The sequence below is a fragment of the Boleophthalmus pectinirostris genome, unplaced genomic scaffold, assembly GCF_026225935.1.
Source record: "Boleophthalmus pectinirostris isolate CB_2022bp ecotype Guang Dong unplaced genomic scaffold, ASM2622593v1 HiC_scaffold_2, whole genome shotgun sequence".
In the NCBI taxonomy this organism is placed as follows: Eukaryota; Metazoa; Chordata; class Actinopteri; order Gobiiformes; family Gobiidae; genus Boleophthalmus; species Boleophthalmus pectinirostris.
In genome coordinates, this window is record NW_026571152.1 from 33,034,864 (window position 1) to 33,048,014 (window position 13,151).

At 38.9% G+C, this 13,151-nt stretch overlaps 1 protein-coding gene and 1 pseudogene across 1 annotated transcript in view; one reads left to right on the forward strand and one right to left on the reverse strand.

Annotated features, from left to right (window-relative positions):
* b4galnt4a (beta-1,4-N-acetyl-galactosaminyl transferase 4a) overlaps positions 1-13,151 on the reverse strand; it is a 336,936-nt gene that overhangs the window by 229,573 nt on the left and 94,212 nt on the right.
* Positions 9,047-9,164, forward strand: LOC129409579 (5S ribosomal RNA; annotated as a pseudogene).

Below are 13,151 nucleotides of genomic sequence, written 5' to 3' on the forward strand. Positions count from 1 at the left end.
CTGTTATTTTTCATGTAGTCTGCACTAACACAGAGCAAAGGCTCATGGTCTATGTAGTTCCCTCTGTTTTTTTAGCTCATGCTGCACCATAACAATAAATTTAAGCAAAGAAACGTGTAATTTCAGGACATTACGATACGATATCACAATGTTTCTGTTGTTGTTACACCCCTGCTGGTCTGCACACTCTTCTACCTCTGTACAGTAATTGTCCACAGTTACCGGGGTGGAGCGAGAATGCCGACCTCTCCACAGGATCCAGGCCGGGTTGTTTATAGTACAAGTTGGATGGGCAGCCTCTGTGAACCAACCCTGACAAATGCCTGAGAGGTGATAGAGGAATGAGTGAGAGCAGCGAGGAGCCCACAGGAAAAACAATCCCAGGCTGAATCCTCAAATAGCCTCGTATAATGGGAGCTGTCAACACCTCGCGCCATGAAAAATGACAGAGAAGATTTCACTGTTAGTCGGTTTACAGGCCGTTTTAAAGGCTCCGCTAAATAATTTGGGGGAAATACAAGGGTAGGCATTATCATCACAATAGAGGTGATGAATTGTGTGTGTTGACAGGCGTTTCTGCGAATAAACTTGTGTTAAAATAGCTGTCAGATATAATAAACTGTACTATTTATGTAAGCCTACTTAACACTGATTTTACATTTCAAGTGACCCGAACCTGGAATGCTCAGCTAATATGTTTATATGGTGATTTGTCATATAAGCAGTGGTTTAAAGGTCCTATATTACACAACATTAACTCCTGTGAGATTTAAGTCAGGTTATAATGCTGTTACATCCTCAAAAACTGACCTGGAAATGTGTTTTGCTTCATTCACACATGTTTCAGTGATAATATATGATTAGTCTGGATATGTTTTACCTTTAGTTCAGTAGAAATTGGCAATTCCAAAACTGAAATGATCCAAATGATTCTAGTGAAGGTGTATGGAGTGGGGCACTTCTTGTATTACCACAATATGACAAAATGGAACAGAGAGTTTTCTGTTTGAGAGAAGAACTCTGCTTAAATATGCAGAATTTGTGTGTTAAATGCGTGTGAATAAAACAAAACACAACTACAGATGTGTTTGTGATGAGGAAACATTATAACATAGATCAGAAAACAGCATAATATGGGCCTTTTAAGTTGTTCCATACTGTGGAACATTCCAGGCAACATCTCCACGGAGAGAAGCGAGTGACGGACCCTCCACCTGAAAAGTTACACAATGCACCTTTAAGTAAACTACAGGTACCTACATTTTTTACTTAAGTACATTACTACTATTACTTTGTTACACCACCACTGCTCTGTAGGGATGTAACGATCTTCAAATCTTTTCATAATATACATCTCCAATACCAATATTTTCACGAGATGCAACTCTTAAAATGCCAAGACAAGACTTTTCTGTCATAATCCAACTAATCAAGATTTACGTATTTTTTTTAAACCTAAATATTTTTAAAAGTTATTTTTCTTGTAATCTCCGCTGACATGGAGCAAAGGATCATGGTCTATGAAGTTCCCTGTGGTTTTTAGCTCATACTAGGGATGGGCATTTGATTAAATTTTCTTAATCGATTGTTGGGAGAATTAACGATTGATTTTCGACTAATCATTAACGTTTTTATATAAAAATTATCATCATTATTACTATTACTAACCTGCATAAAAAAAACTGAACTTTATGACAAATAAACCATAACCACTCTAGAGCCACATCAACCTGTTTGAGATTATAATGTGGTTAGTCTCACAGTCTCACAGAAATGAAACTTAAAACCGCATGGCTAATTTGCATAAATTAAGCGAAGAAAAAAACACCTCTTGTGCGCTGATGTGGTCAACTTCTGTCGGACAAAAGGACAGGACTCAGTGGAATATACGTGTTCTTTCTGTGACAGAGGGATGCTGGTGCTGAAGGTGAGTCTGTTCTTTGCGTATATCGTGTGGAGATGGTTCATGTTTTCAGAGATTATACATGTGCTGGTTTAGCGCAGCTCTTTATGTTGCAGTAACCGGGATACTGCGTAAACATGCACCATGACGAAACCAGTATACTGATGTGCATGTAAACGCACTAACTGAGTGGTACAGTGATGCCCAAGATATATATATCACCCAAGATATTACTGTGAGACTTTTGATGATACAGTATCACGATGTTTCGGTTATTGTTCCAAAGCTGAAATTATCCAAATGATTCTAGTGAAGGTGCACGGAGTGGAGCACTTCTTGTATAACCACAGTATGACAAAATGGAACAGAGTGTTTTCTGTTTGAGAGAAGAACTCTTAAATATGCAGGGTTTGTGTGTTAATCATGTGTGAATGCAACAACACACAACTGCAGGTCTGTTTGTGATGAGGAAACATTATAACATAGATCAGAAAACAGCATAATATGGGCCTTTTAAGCCGTCTAAACCTTTAAACCTTCTATACCTGGAGGAAGCTAACCGTTGTCCTTTCTTGGATATTGCTTGGCTCATTCAGCTAGTGACAAAAACCCACCATAATAGCTCTTTTATCTCTCAATTTTCTATTGAAGCACCTCTGGCTTTTTCACTTCACACCAGCGAGTCTTCCAGCCCCGGTCCACAACACACTCCTTGATTAGAAGATTATACTCTTCCACAACACCTTAAAAGCAGCAGCATAGAACAGCTTCACACACACACACTCAGCCTGTCTGGCCTTATGTCCCCAGCACCATGAGAGATCAATGTCCACACGGTTCAGTGGACATCCAATCAGCCTGCCCAAGTGAACTCTTTCCAACCAGGCGGCGGTCAGAGAAGGGGCCAGTGATTCACCGTCAACAGGGTGAAACTGACTCACAGACTAGCCTTTTCACACGTGTTTACTATTTGAAATGACCTCCATGTATCTGATTAAATGTCATCGGGCGAACGCTGAAGTCATATAGAGACTCAAATAGTGACTCTGAATTCAAATAGTGACTCTGAATTCAAATAGTGACTCTGAATTCAAATAGAAATGCAATAACACAGTAGCACATATGAGCTCATATAAATGCTGCCTTATAGGAGAAGGGCGCAGTGTTTGTTTGCATTAGTGATGCACAGATCCAGGTTTTTCTGTTCTGATACTGATGTCAGTACTTTGGCTTTAAATATCTGCTGATACTTGATATCAGCTGATACTAGAGCAGAGACTGAAAATATACATGATTTCCTTTAAACACAGAGTATGGTAAAAAAAAAAAAATAAAAAAAATAAAAAAAATATCGAAATGTGTTTTGTAAGAACAGAACATTTTTGTAAAAATGCAAGCTTAATATTAGGAGATGCTTTGGGTAAACAGTCTTATTACACCAGTTTATTAACCAAAATGGGATATCGGCTGAATATCTTATATCTATAACATCTTGGAAGTCGATATCTGATCCTGCATGTGCAGGAAAACAATACATGGAACATCTATCTCCATGCAGCACAGCACATGGTGCCATAAAATGTTACTTTAATTCGTTTTGAGACCTTTTTATTGTAGACAACACACCAGATAATAAAATTTGGATATATTACTCATTTGTAGTCAAATGATTTCTAAACTAAACTGTATTTTTGAATACACTTTGCACACCAATTAGAGCAGAGCTTAGGCCTAAGGCCAGTGTTTATTTACTGTCCCGTCTACACTCTCCTCTCCTCATCACTCTCACAGCTCTCCCAGTGTCCTGTCCCATCCCCTATAAACTATCAGCAAGGCCATTGCACAGTGGGGCAGCCATATTTACAGCCCTGTGAGCGATTGGAGGTTAACAATGAGGCCTCGCTGCTGTAGTTTATGGACTGCAGTAAAATTGCCATAATGATTAAAATCTCCAGCAAAGTAAAGACAATGGTTCAGCCCCATCTCTATGCCCGAAATAACTGCAGGACTCCCCTCCAAATTGATCCCACTGACCTGATTTGTGAAGCATTACCCTGTTTAACTGGCCAATTACACGCCTCTGTGTTATTAATATAAGAGGAGCCCGGGACTAGTGTGTCACGAGGCATCAAGATGTGTTTTATAAAGCCACAGACCACAGAAACAGACTCACTGTTTGTGAGACATCATTGGATTTCTGTAGCTCAGAAGTCAGACCTTTGAGCCCCATGTCACAGAGCAGGTCAATAATAAACAGTGTTTTGTATTGTTTTGCTGAATGATGTTATTTGAACCAAAAACAGAGCTGGGTAATATAATCTACAAGAAAATGTCAAAGTTGTTGTTTTGAAGTTAATAAATCTTTGCAGATTAATATTTCAAAAAACCCATTAACTTTTCATATGAACCATAACCAAGAGATTTATAGACACGGCTAATTATTGTTATCAAGTTAATCAGGGGAGGAGTTATTTTCTACACAATAGATGGTTAAGAAATACCCCTAAAAATACCAAACTGGTTTGTCACTGCTGTAGGAGCAAGAGAGGAAACGTCTACAAGTCGAGATGGAGACGAGATTTTTACATAAATAATAAATAAATAATAAATAAATTGTGTGATTTTGGTCTCACCATTTATTATTTACTTTGTATTATATTTCTGCCTGTTATTGTAGCATTTCTGATTATTACCAACTACTGTCTGTCAAGAAATGGAGTTAATATGATTGACTGAGATTCAGGAGCAGGACCTCTCCTCCTCAGCAAACCACAGCTCACCTCAACCACACCTCTAATTACCCCAAACCTATTTGACGAAGCCTATCCCATCAACACAGTTTGTTTCAGTTATCTCACCTTTTTTGTCCAACCTTCATCGAGAAAACTGGGCTTTTTGTCCAAGCCCTGTTTGTCTGGGCCTAATTCAAATCACAATTTGCAAGACAGACAATGTGCAGGATTTTTCTGTGTTTGTGTTCTTATGTCCTCAAAAATGTATGTGCAAAGTTCTCATTCATTCCAATCCAAAGGTAAACATCAGTCTCACAAGATCATTTTTCTCAAGTGTGCACAATCTTGTAGCAATTTTGTGTCAAGCAAGATCTTGTCCCACCTCTTCTTGATAGTGAACCTTTGTGGTTTTGAATGCAGAACCAATGGCCATTACCCCACTGGGTTATTTAACACAATACATTTAAAGACACTTTATAACCACAGAATTAATCCTAAAGTAGCAGACAGAGGCAGACATATTGAGGATGTGTCAAACTAAAGATGAATGAGCCATAAAGGATTCCTGTAATGGCTGGTGCTGACACTCACTGTCAAGTATTTAAAGTGCACTGATTTAGGGCAAATAGAGAGGCACACGCTGGCTGCTCGTCATCCCGTTAGGAGCACAGCAGAGTAATTACATCCTCCACAAACACCGCCGACCGTCTTCATCTGCACTATTTTCCCTGCTACGTTCCATCATCGTGTCCTTCCTTTTGTCCCTCTTTCCGTTTGGCCTCGGTCCTTTTTCTTCATCCGTCTAATGTCAATTGATTAAAGCTTCCTGTGATGTTTCCTGTTTGAAGTCACCGGACTCTCCAGCCATCTGATTTCACACCCAGAGGGCTGATCACGAATGTAGATGTTTCTCACCCACACACACCACAAGCCTTTACTGACTAGTCTTTTTCGTAATGACATAAGGTGACTAAAAAAAGACAGCAATCTAGAGTATGAAGTGTGCATTCTGATGTTTTTTTTTTTTTTTTTTCCCTTGTCACTGAAATAACTTCAGTATTTATGTCAGAGAAAATTGATTAGAAACAGAAGTTCAAGTAGAGGCTATAGAAGCAGAAATGCCTACTGCTGGCTTTCAGATACCGTCATAACATTATATAGGCCGATATTTAACTAAAACGAATATTGTTAAAATGCTAAATTATGTTGTAATACAGTGAGTTCTTGGGTTTAGTTAATTATTGAAAATATCAGGATCAATATTTGTGAATTTACCTTTTGGATATTTCATGGTAAAATGCAATAGCCTGATTCATCAGACGGTTTCACTTCATGGAAACTGTCTAACCTCTCAGCATTAGGATTCATTCACTCGACAGTAGGCAGGCATTTTTTTTATTTAACCAATCGTTGCTATTTGGTCGTGACGTATGTAATGCGCCAAGTCCCGCAGGAAGAAGGGCAAAAACGTCTTTTCCCTTGATAAAATTCACCAAACATTCTCTTTGTTTCAGCTTTAAATCCTCGATCTCAGGAATCGTTGCCAACACAGAAAAGCTCCGTCTACATCCATCTCAACCGCTTCATTTCCAATCCAGTCCAATCCCATTTTATTTGTATAGCACATTTTATAAACAAAACAGTTTCCAAAGTGTGTCACATAGCAATGTAAAACATTTTACTAAAAAAAATAAAAATAAAATCAGCAGAATTGTTTCAACCATGAGGAAATTAATAGAGTCAATACATAAAATAATAATAATAAAATATCAATAATAAAAACAATACATAAAAGTAGTACTAAAAACATTAAATACATAAAAACTGATGCTGTACCACAAAAGGGACCCACACAGACAATTGAGTTTGACGTTTGACTGTCTACAACTTCCGGGGTCCTCGCAAACTGTCTCGTCTAGTGTATTCCAATCCCTGGCCTAGTCGCTGGAGAGAAATGAAATTGAGCGGAGGCACTAGGTGGCGCCAACCTGGCCAGTAAAATGCAAAGTAATCAGGAAAATCTGTGAGTCTAGAATCTGAAAACCACCAACAGGAGAAGTTCTACATCTCAGTGTGTTGACTAGTTACAATAGTTGCCCTTATTAACAGTGTTGGGGAGTAACAGATTACATGTACCGGAGTTCCGTACTCAGAGTACAATTTATGAGTAACTGTATTCAGTTACAGTTACTGTTTCAGTGAGTGGTAATTGGATTACAGTTACTTTGTTGAAATGAATGGATTACACAGAGGTATTTTCCTGTTTTCACATTATTTTTATTTTATTTTATTTTATTTTTTCGGTAATTCCACTCATTGCTGGAAACTAAACAAGGACTAAATCCAGGTCTAAACCAGGTCTAAACTAGATCTAAACCAGGACTAAAACCAGGTCTAAACTAGATCTAAACCAGATCTAAACTAGATCTAAACCAGGACTAAACCAGGACTAAAACCAGATCTAAATCAGGTCTAAACCAGGACTAAACCAAGACTAAAATCAGGTCTAAACCAGGACTAAACCAGGACTAAACCCAGGTCTAAACCAGGTCTAAACTAGATCTAAACCACGTCTAAACCAGATCTAAAACCAGGTCTAAACTAGATCTAAACCACGTCTAAACCAGATCTAAAACCAGGTCTAAACTACATCTAAACCACGTCTAAACCAGATCTAAAACCAGGTCTAAACTAGATCTAAACCACGTCTAAACCAGATCTAAAACCAGGTCTAAACTAGGACTAAACCAGGACTAAAACCAGATCTAAACCAGGACTAAACCAGGTCTAAACCAGGTCTAAACTAGATCTAAACCAGGATTAAACCAGGACTAAAACAGGATTTAACAGGATTTAACAGGACTAAACCATGCTGCGCCGATGTGTCTCCTCCTCTTCTATCAATAATATATTTAATACGGTTAATTATCCTAGTCTTTGCTTCTCTACAGCAAATCAAGTAATCCAAAGTATTCAGAATGCGTTACTCACTTTAAGTAATTTAATGGATTAAGTTACAAACTACATTTTGGGGTATGTAATCTGTAATCTGTAATCTGTAGGGGAATACATTTTAAAAGTCACCTTCCCAACACTGCTTATTAATAATATAAGTAATAAGTAATAAAATGATCTGCTATCTCGATATTCAACAGCACTGGAAGAAAGGCCATCCAATTTAGTTTAAAGGAAATTCGTCCCACATCTAGTTTTCCGTTGTATAAACTGGACACTGCAGGGCCTGTCATGATAATTACCATATTGATTTATCATTCAATACATGAAACTGGAACAATACGTTTTTCAATACTTTTTCTTTGCAAATGTGGGGAGATTTTTGCTATTTTAGTTGTAACACGATGAGATTTGGGTTGTAGAGGGTTGAACAAGTCACTTTTATGGCTCATTATTGGTTCATTCTGCTGTTTATTTGTTGCAGCTCATGTCTTTTAATAACAGGGTTTATTTAATAATGGGTCTGCTGGGATTATCTGTCTGTCAGTGGCATAAAGTAGTTTTGATATTATTGTTTATTGTGGTATTTCTAATTTGTTATCATGCTTTGAAACTTGTCACCATGCCAGGCCTAAACACTGCAGATGAGTCGTCTTCTCTCCAGACCATTAGAGCACATTGTACACATGTCAGTGAGACTGCCTTCACACTATGAGACTATCTGCTTTGAGTTTGGCCCCTCTATGAGACCCACAGACATACAGCCCTGACCTTTGCCACTGACATTTTCAAAGTGCTCTGACTGAATCGGTTTCCATTTCGCCAAAGTGTCAATTATGTTGCTTTTGAATTTCCTCACAGAACGGGCAGCAAATTCAGGAGACGATGAAAGACAAAACACTGCATACTGAGAAGCACTCCCAGGTCAAAACACTGTCAGTACGACAAGCTGGTAAATGGCCCTGTGAATTATAGATGAGGGAAGTTGTGGTTATAGAGATGAAGCTTTAAGGTATAATGGCAAACATCCACCGTCTCTCACAGGAAACCACAAGTGTTGTTAATACAAATACAATAGGAGCAGGCTCTTGCAGCCAACACATCATAAATCCCAATAAGCACCCTGCACAGCAAAGCAATTCTATCTCCTGTACATTTTAATTGGTATAATTTAAAATGTTTACACGCTGTGTATAAACACACTTAATGCTAACGATGATCATTACTGTGGACTATATGCATCACTGCTCATTTATGAGACAAATGGTCCTTAAACTTCCCTATAGAGTTTAGTGCCTTCATCAGGGAGACTGTGGTGGGCTTAAAAGGCCTGTTTCACGATATTTTCTAATCTGAGTTATAATGTTATTTCCTCATCAAAAACATACCTGGAGCTGTGGTTTGTTTCATTCACACATGTTTAACACACACATCCTGCATATTTAGGTTCAGTTCATCTGGTGGCCATACCGGCTCGTCAAAGCCTGATCCCGTCAGATCTCAGAAGCTAAACAAGGCCGGGCCTGGGTAGTACTTGGATGGGAGACCACTGGGAATTCCAAGTACCACAGTGAGGCGCCAGACATAAAAACTGTTGTTGTATCCTTAGGCAAGACACTTCACCCACAGTGCCTAGTATGAAAGTGGTGGTCAGAGAGACCGATGGCGTTGATTAGCATGGCAGGTGCGCTTCGGTCACAGTAGTAGCTCACCACCACCGGGTACAGAGTGAATGAATAATGCTCTGTAAAGCATCTTTGTGACAAATGTCTGTGAAAAGCGCTATATAAATAAAAAACTTACTTACTTGCTCAAAGAAAAAAAAACTCTGTTGCACCTTGTGGTGTCATGTGGCAATACAGGAAGTGCTCCACTGTGTTTTTAAACTCCACACAGCTTCATTAGAATCATTTTGAAAAGTTCAGCACTGGAAATGCCAATCTCTCTAATGTAAAAGGTATTAACTTGAAAACTAACAATACATGACATCACAAGGTGGAAAAGAGCATTTTGAGCTTTGGTGATGTAGACAGACTTATCATAAATGATTACTCAAACAAGTGTGGATGAAACAAAGCATAACTCTGGATATGCTTTTGAGGAGGTAACAACATTATAACATGGCTTGGAGCTCACAAGAGTCAATTTTGTGTAATACAGGACCTTTAAACACTGAACGCTTTGCTGTATTTTCTATTCATAACACCTATAGACTCATATGATACAGTTTGTGTGGAGTAAACATTTGTAAGTGATGCTCATTTACTGGAAAGCAGATCTATCACTGCTTATTTATGGAACAAATGATCAAGTAATGCAGTTAACGCACCAAGCTCTGCCTGTAAAGTTCCTACCACAGTTTAGTCACAGCAGATTGCTTACAGTGCAGTCAAGTATTTGAGCTTCAGAATGCAAGACTGACTCATCCCGAGAGCCGCTTTCCGTTTGAGTGTAGCAGAAGCAGGGCCCTAACACCATCAGGCAGGTTTAAACTTAGCGAAGGCTCTGTGATGTCTAACCCCTCTCCTGACTCTTATCGCTGCTAGCACACTTCCCAAAGCCTTAACTTAAATCGATTTGGAAGACGGGTGCGTTTTATAGAATAAGATGTATCATTGGCTGGTTTAGTTCTGACTTCCTTTGTAGGGGACATCTGCAGTGGGATGTGATAGCAATTCAGTTTGTACTTTGTCTACTGCAAACCACAGATTGTGTGAAACGCACCATATTCTGTGGTGTGAGAATTAATGCTGAGACTGATTCACTTGTGTCCCTCCCCGATGTTTGTGTTTCAGACTGCGCGATGCAGCTTTTTCAGATGCAATACTGAGGTCGATACTATGACTATATTATACTATTATATTATACTATGACTAAGTATTTGACGATATCCGATATTAACCAATGAAGAGAAAATGGTATTTATTTCCTTAATATCATGAACCCGATACACGACGCAGGAAGTTTTTCAGTATCAGTATCAATATTCAATACCGGTATCGTATCGGTGCATCCCTGTTAGGGCTGGGTGTCATTCAGAAGATGCAAATACGATTTATACTTCGAACCATAAGCCACGATACCTTACACATCTGGAGTTTACGATTTGATACGATTCAGTATGATATATTTCCAATCGATTCGAGACGGTTCAATACAAAATAAAGGCTAAATCATGGCTGCAATACGAAAAGTCTTTGTTAAACCACTTCATGCGCAAAATGAATATGAAACACACCCATTTCAATCGTCAAAACAGTGAAAATGCCAAATGTGTTGTATAAATCAGTCTGAACAAGCAGCGAAACTGTAGCTGTAACAAAATAATTTAGTAAAATATACCAAAAAAATACTCTTGGAGATATATCGATACATCAGTCCATGATATCAATACTGAATCACCACATTAAACTATACGATATATCAATATTTCGATATTTTTGCACACACATAATCCCTTAACATAATATAACTGATTCAGTGATGAACTATAAAGTGGCAAACAGAAATTCTTGGTCAGAATAAGAAAGCTTTTTAAGGCTTTTAATTCTCTACATAAAAAAAAAAAAAAAAAAAAATGTTGAAAGCTTTTCCTGCCAGAGCCATTAAAGAACCCATATTACACTAGTCTACACTCCAGTCTATGCCGTAATGTTGTGTAAAGTTTCTTCATCACAAACATCCCTGGAGTTGTGTTTTGTTTCATTCACATGTTTAACACTCAAATCCTGCGTATTTAGGCCGAGTTCTTCTCTCAAATATAAAACACTCCGTTCCGTCAGTATGGATAAACTCTGAAACTGCCCCTCTTTACTGAACTAAAGGTAAAAGGAGCTGTTAACTTGAAAAGTGTTTTGAGCTTTAGAGATGTAGACAGACGAATAATAAAGAGTTATTCAAACAAAACACAACCCTAGGTATGTTTTTGAGAAGATAACAACAATTCAAGTCAATTTTGTGTAATATAGGGTCTTTAAATCTCAAAAAACAAACGTAATTCTCAAACTATGTACTTTTAATACCACAGGTTTGACTGGAGACCTGTCTACCTTTTAATAATTACAAACGATTAAATCTACTTTGATCTCTTGATTAAAAAAGTATTAAGTGAAAGCCCTATTTGGAAGTACACTATAGTCTCCTTTACCGTTTCTAACAAATGAAGTGAGAAAAGAACTGGTACAAGAAGTGCAGTCTTCATAAATCCTTGAGATGTCCCTGGGATAGTAGCTACTATGTGCTGCAAAAATGGATTTACATATTTCCAGAAAAGAGGGCATTTAATAATTGCGGTGGAGATTAGCATACTGGGTGCAGCACAGATTGAATGAATTTGAATAGAAATCTAAACTGCCTCCTACGCCACAGTGTAATTTTCACAGTGAGAAAGTTTGGATCATAATGGCTAAATGTCTTATTATTGATGCTTATATTCAACATTATGAGAGGTCCTAGTACAACAGAGCGAACAAAAAGAGGCCATTCCATCAGTTTACCCGCTGCCAGAGTTACAAAATTTCCGTAAAATGGAGTTATTTAAATGCCATTTTGACATTGTGTTTTTAATAATTATTATTATTATTAGGCCCGAGCCCCGACAGGGCGTAGGGCCTATTGCTTCCGCTCAGCGGAGCGAATGGGAAGGGACGTGCGCATGTCCGAATGCGACAAGACGACATGCAACTATGTCCACGGTCGCCCCCGGCACGAACAGCAGTATCCCAGTAACCCACGCCCAAGGCCTGGCTCATATTTACTACTGCTAAAATGAATGGAAGTCAATGGAAGGCGATGGGTGACCTCGACGAGATGGCGAATGACGAGCGCCTCAGTGCCCGTCACTCACCAATGACCCCACGGTGACGTGGGGAAGGTCGAGAGCTTTCAAAAAACGTATAATATGTTGTTCTAAAGTTTTCGGATATATTGTTTTTGCTAAATTATTATTAGGCCCGAGCCCCGACAGGGCGTAGGGCCTATTGCTTCCGCTCAGCGGAGCAAATGGGAAGGGACGTGCGCATGTCCGAATGCGACAAGACGACATGCAACTATGTCCACGGTCGCCCCCGGCACGAACAGCAGTATCCCAGTAACCCACGCCCAAGGCCTGGCTCATATTTACTACTGCTAAAATGAATGGAAGTCAATGGAAGGCGATGGGTGACCTCGACGAGATGGCGAATGACGAGCGCGTCAGTGCCCGTCACTCACCAATGACCCCACGGTGACGTGGGGAAGGTCGAGAGCTTTCAAAAAACGTATAATATGTTGTTCTAAACGTTTTCGGATATATTGTTTTTGCTCGAATTATTATTATTATTATTTTATTATTCTTCTGCTCTTTAAACCCTAATTTGACCCCCTAAACACGTTCAAAAACTCACCAAACTTTGCCCAAAATTCAGAAGTGGCGAAAAATTCGATAAAATATAGGTTTCGTGCACGGGCATAAAAAAATGGCGACACAGCGCCACCTCGAAAAGTCAAAATACATTGCGCCTATGGGAGACGTCCCGACGTCAACTTTGTCGTAGAGCCACGAAATTCGGTACACACATTCG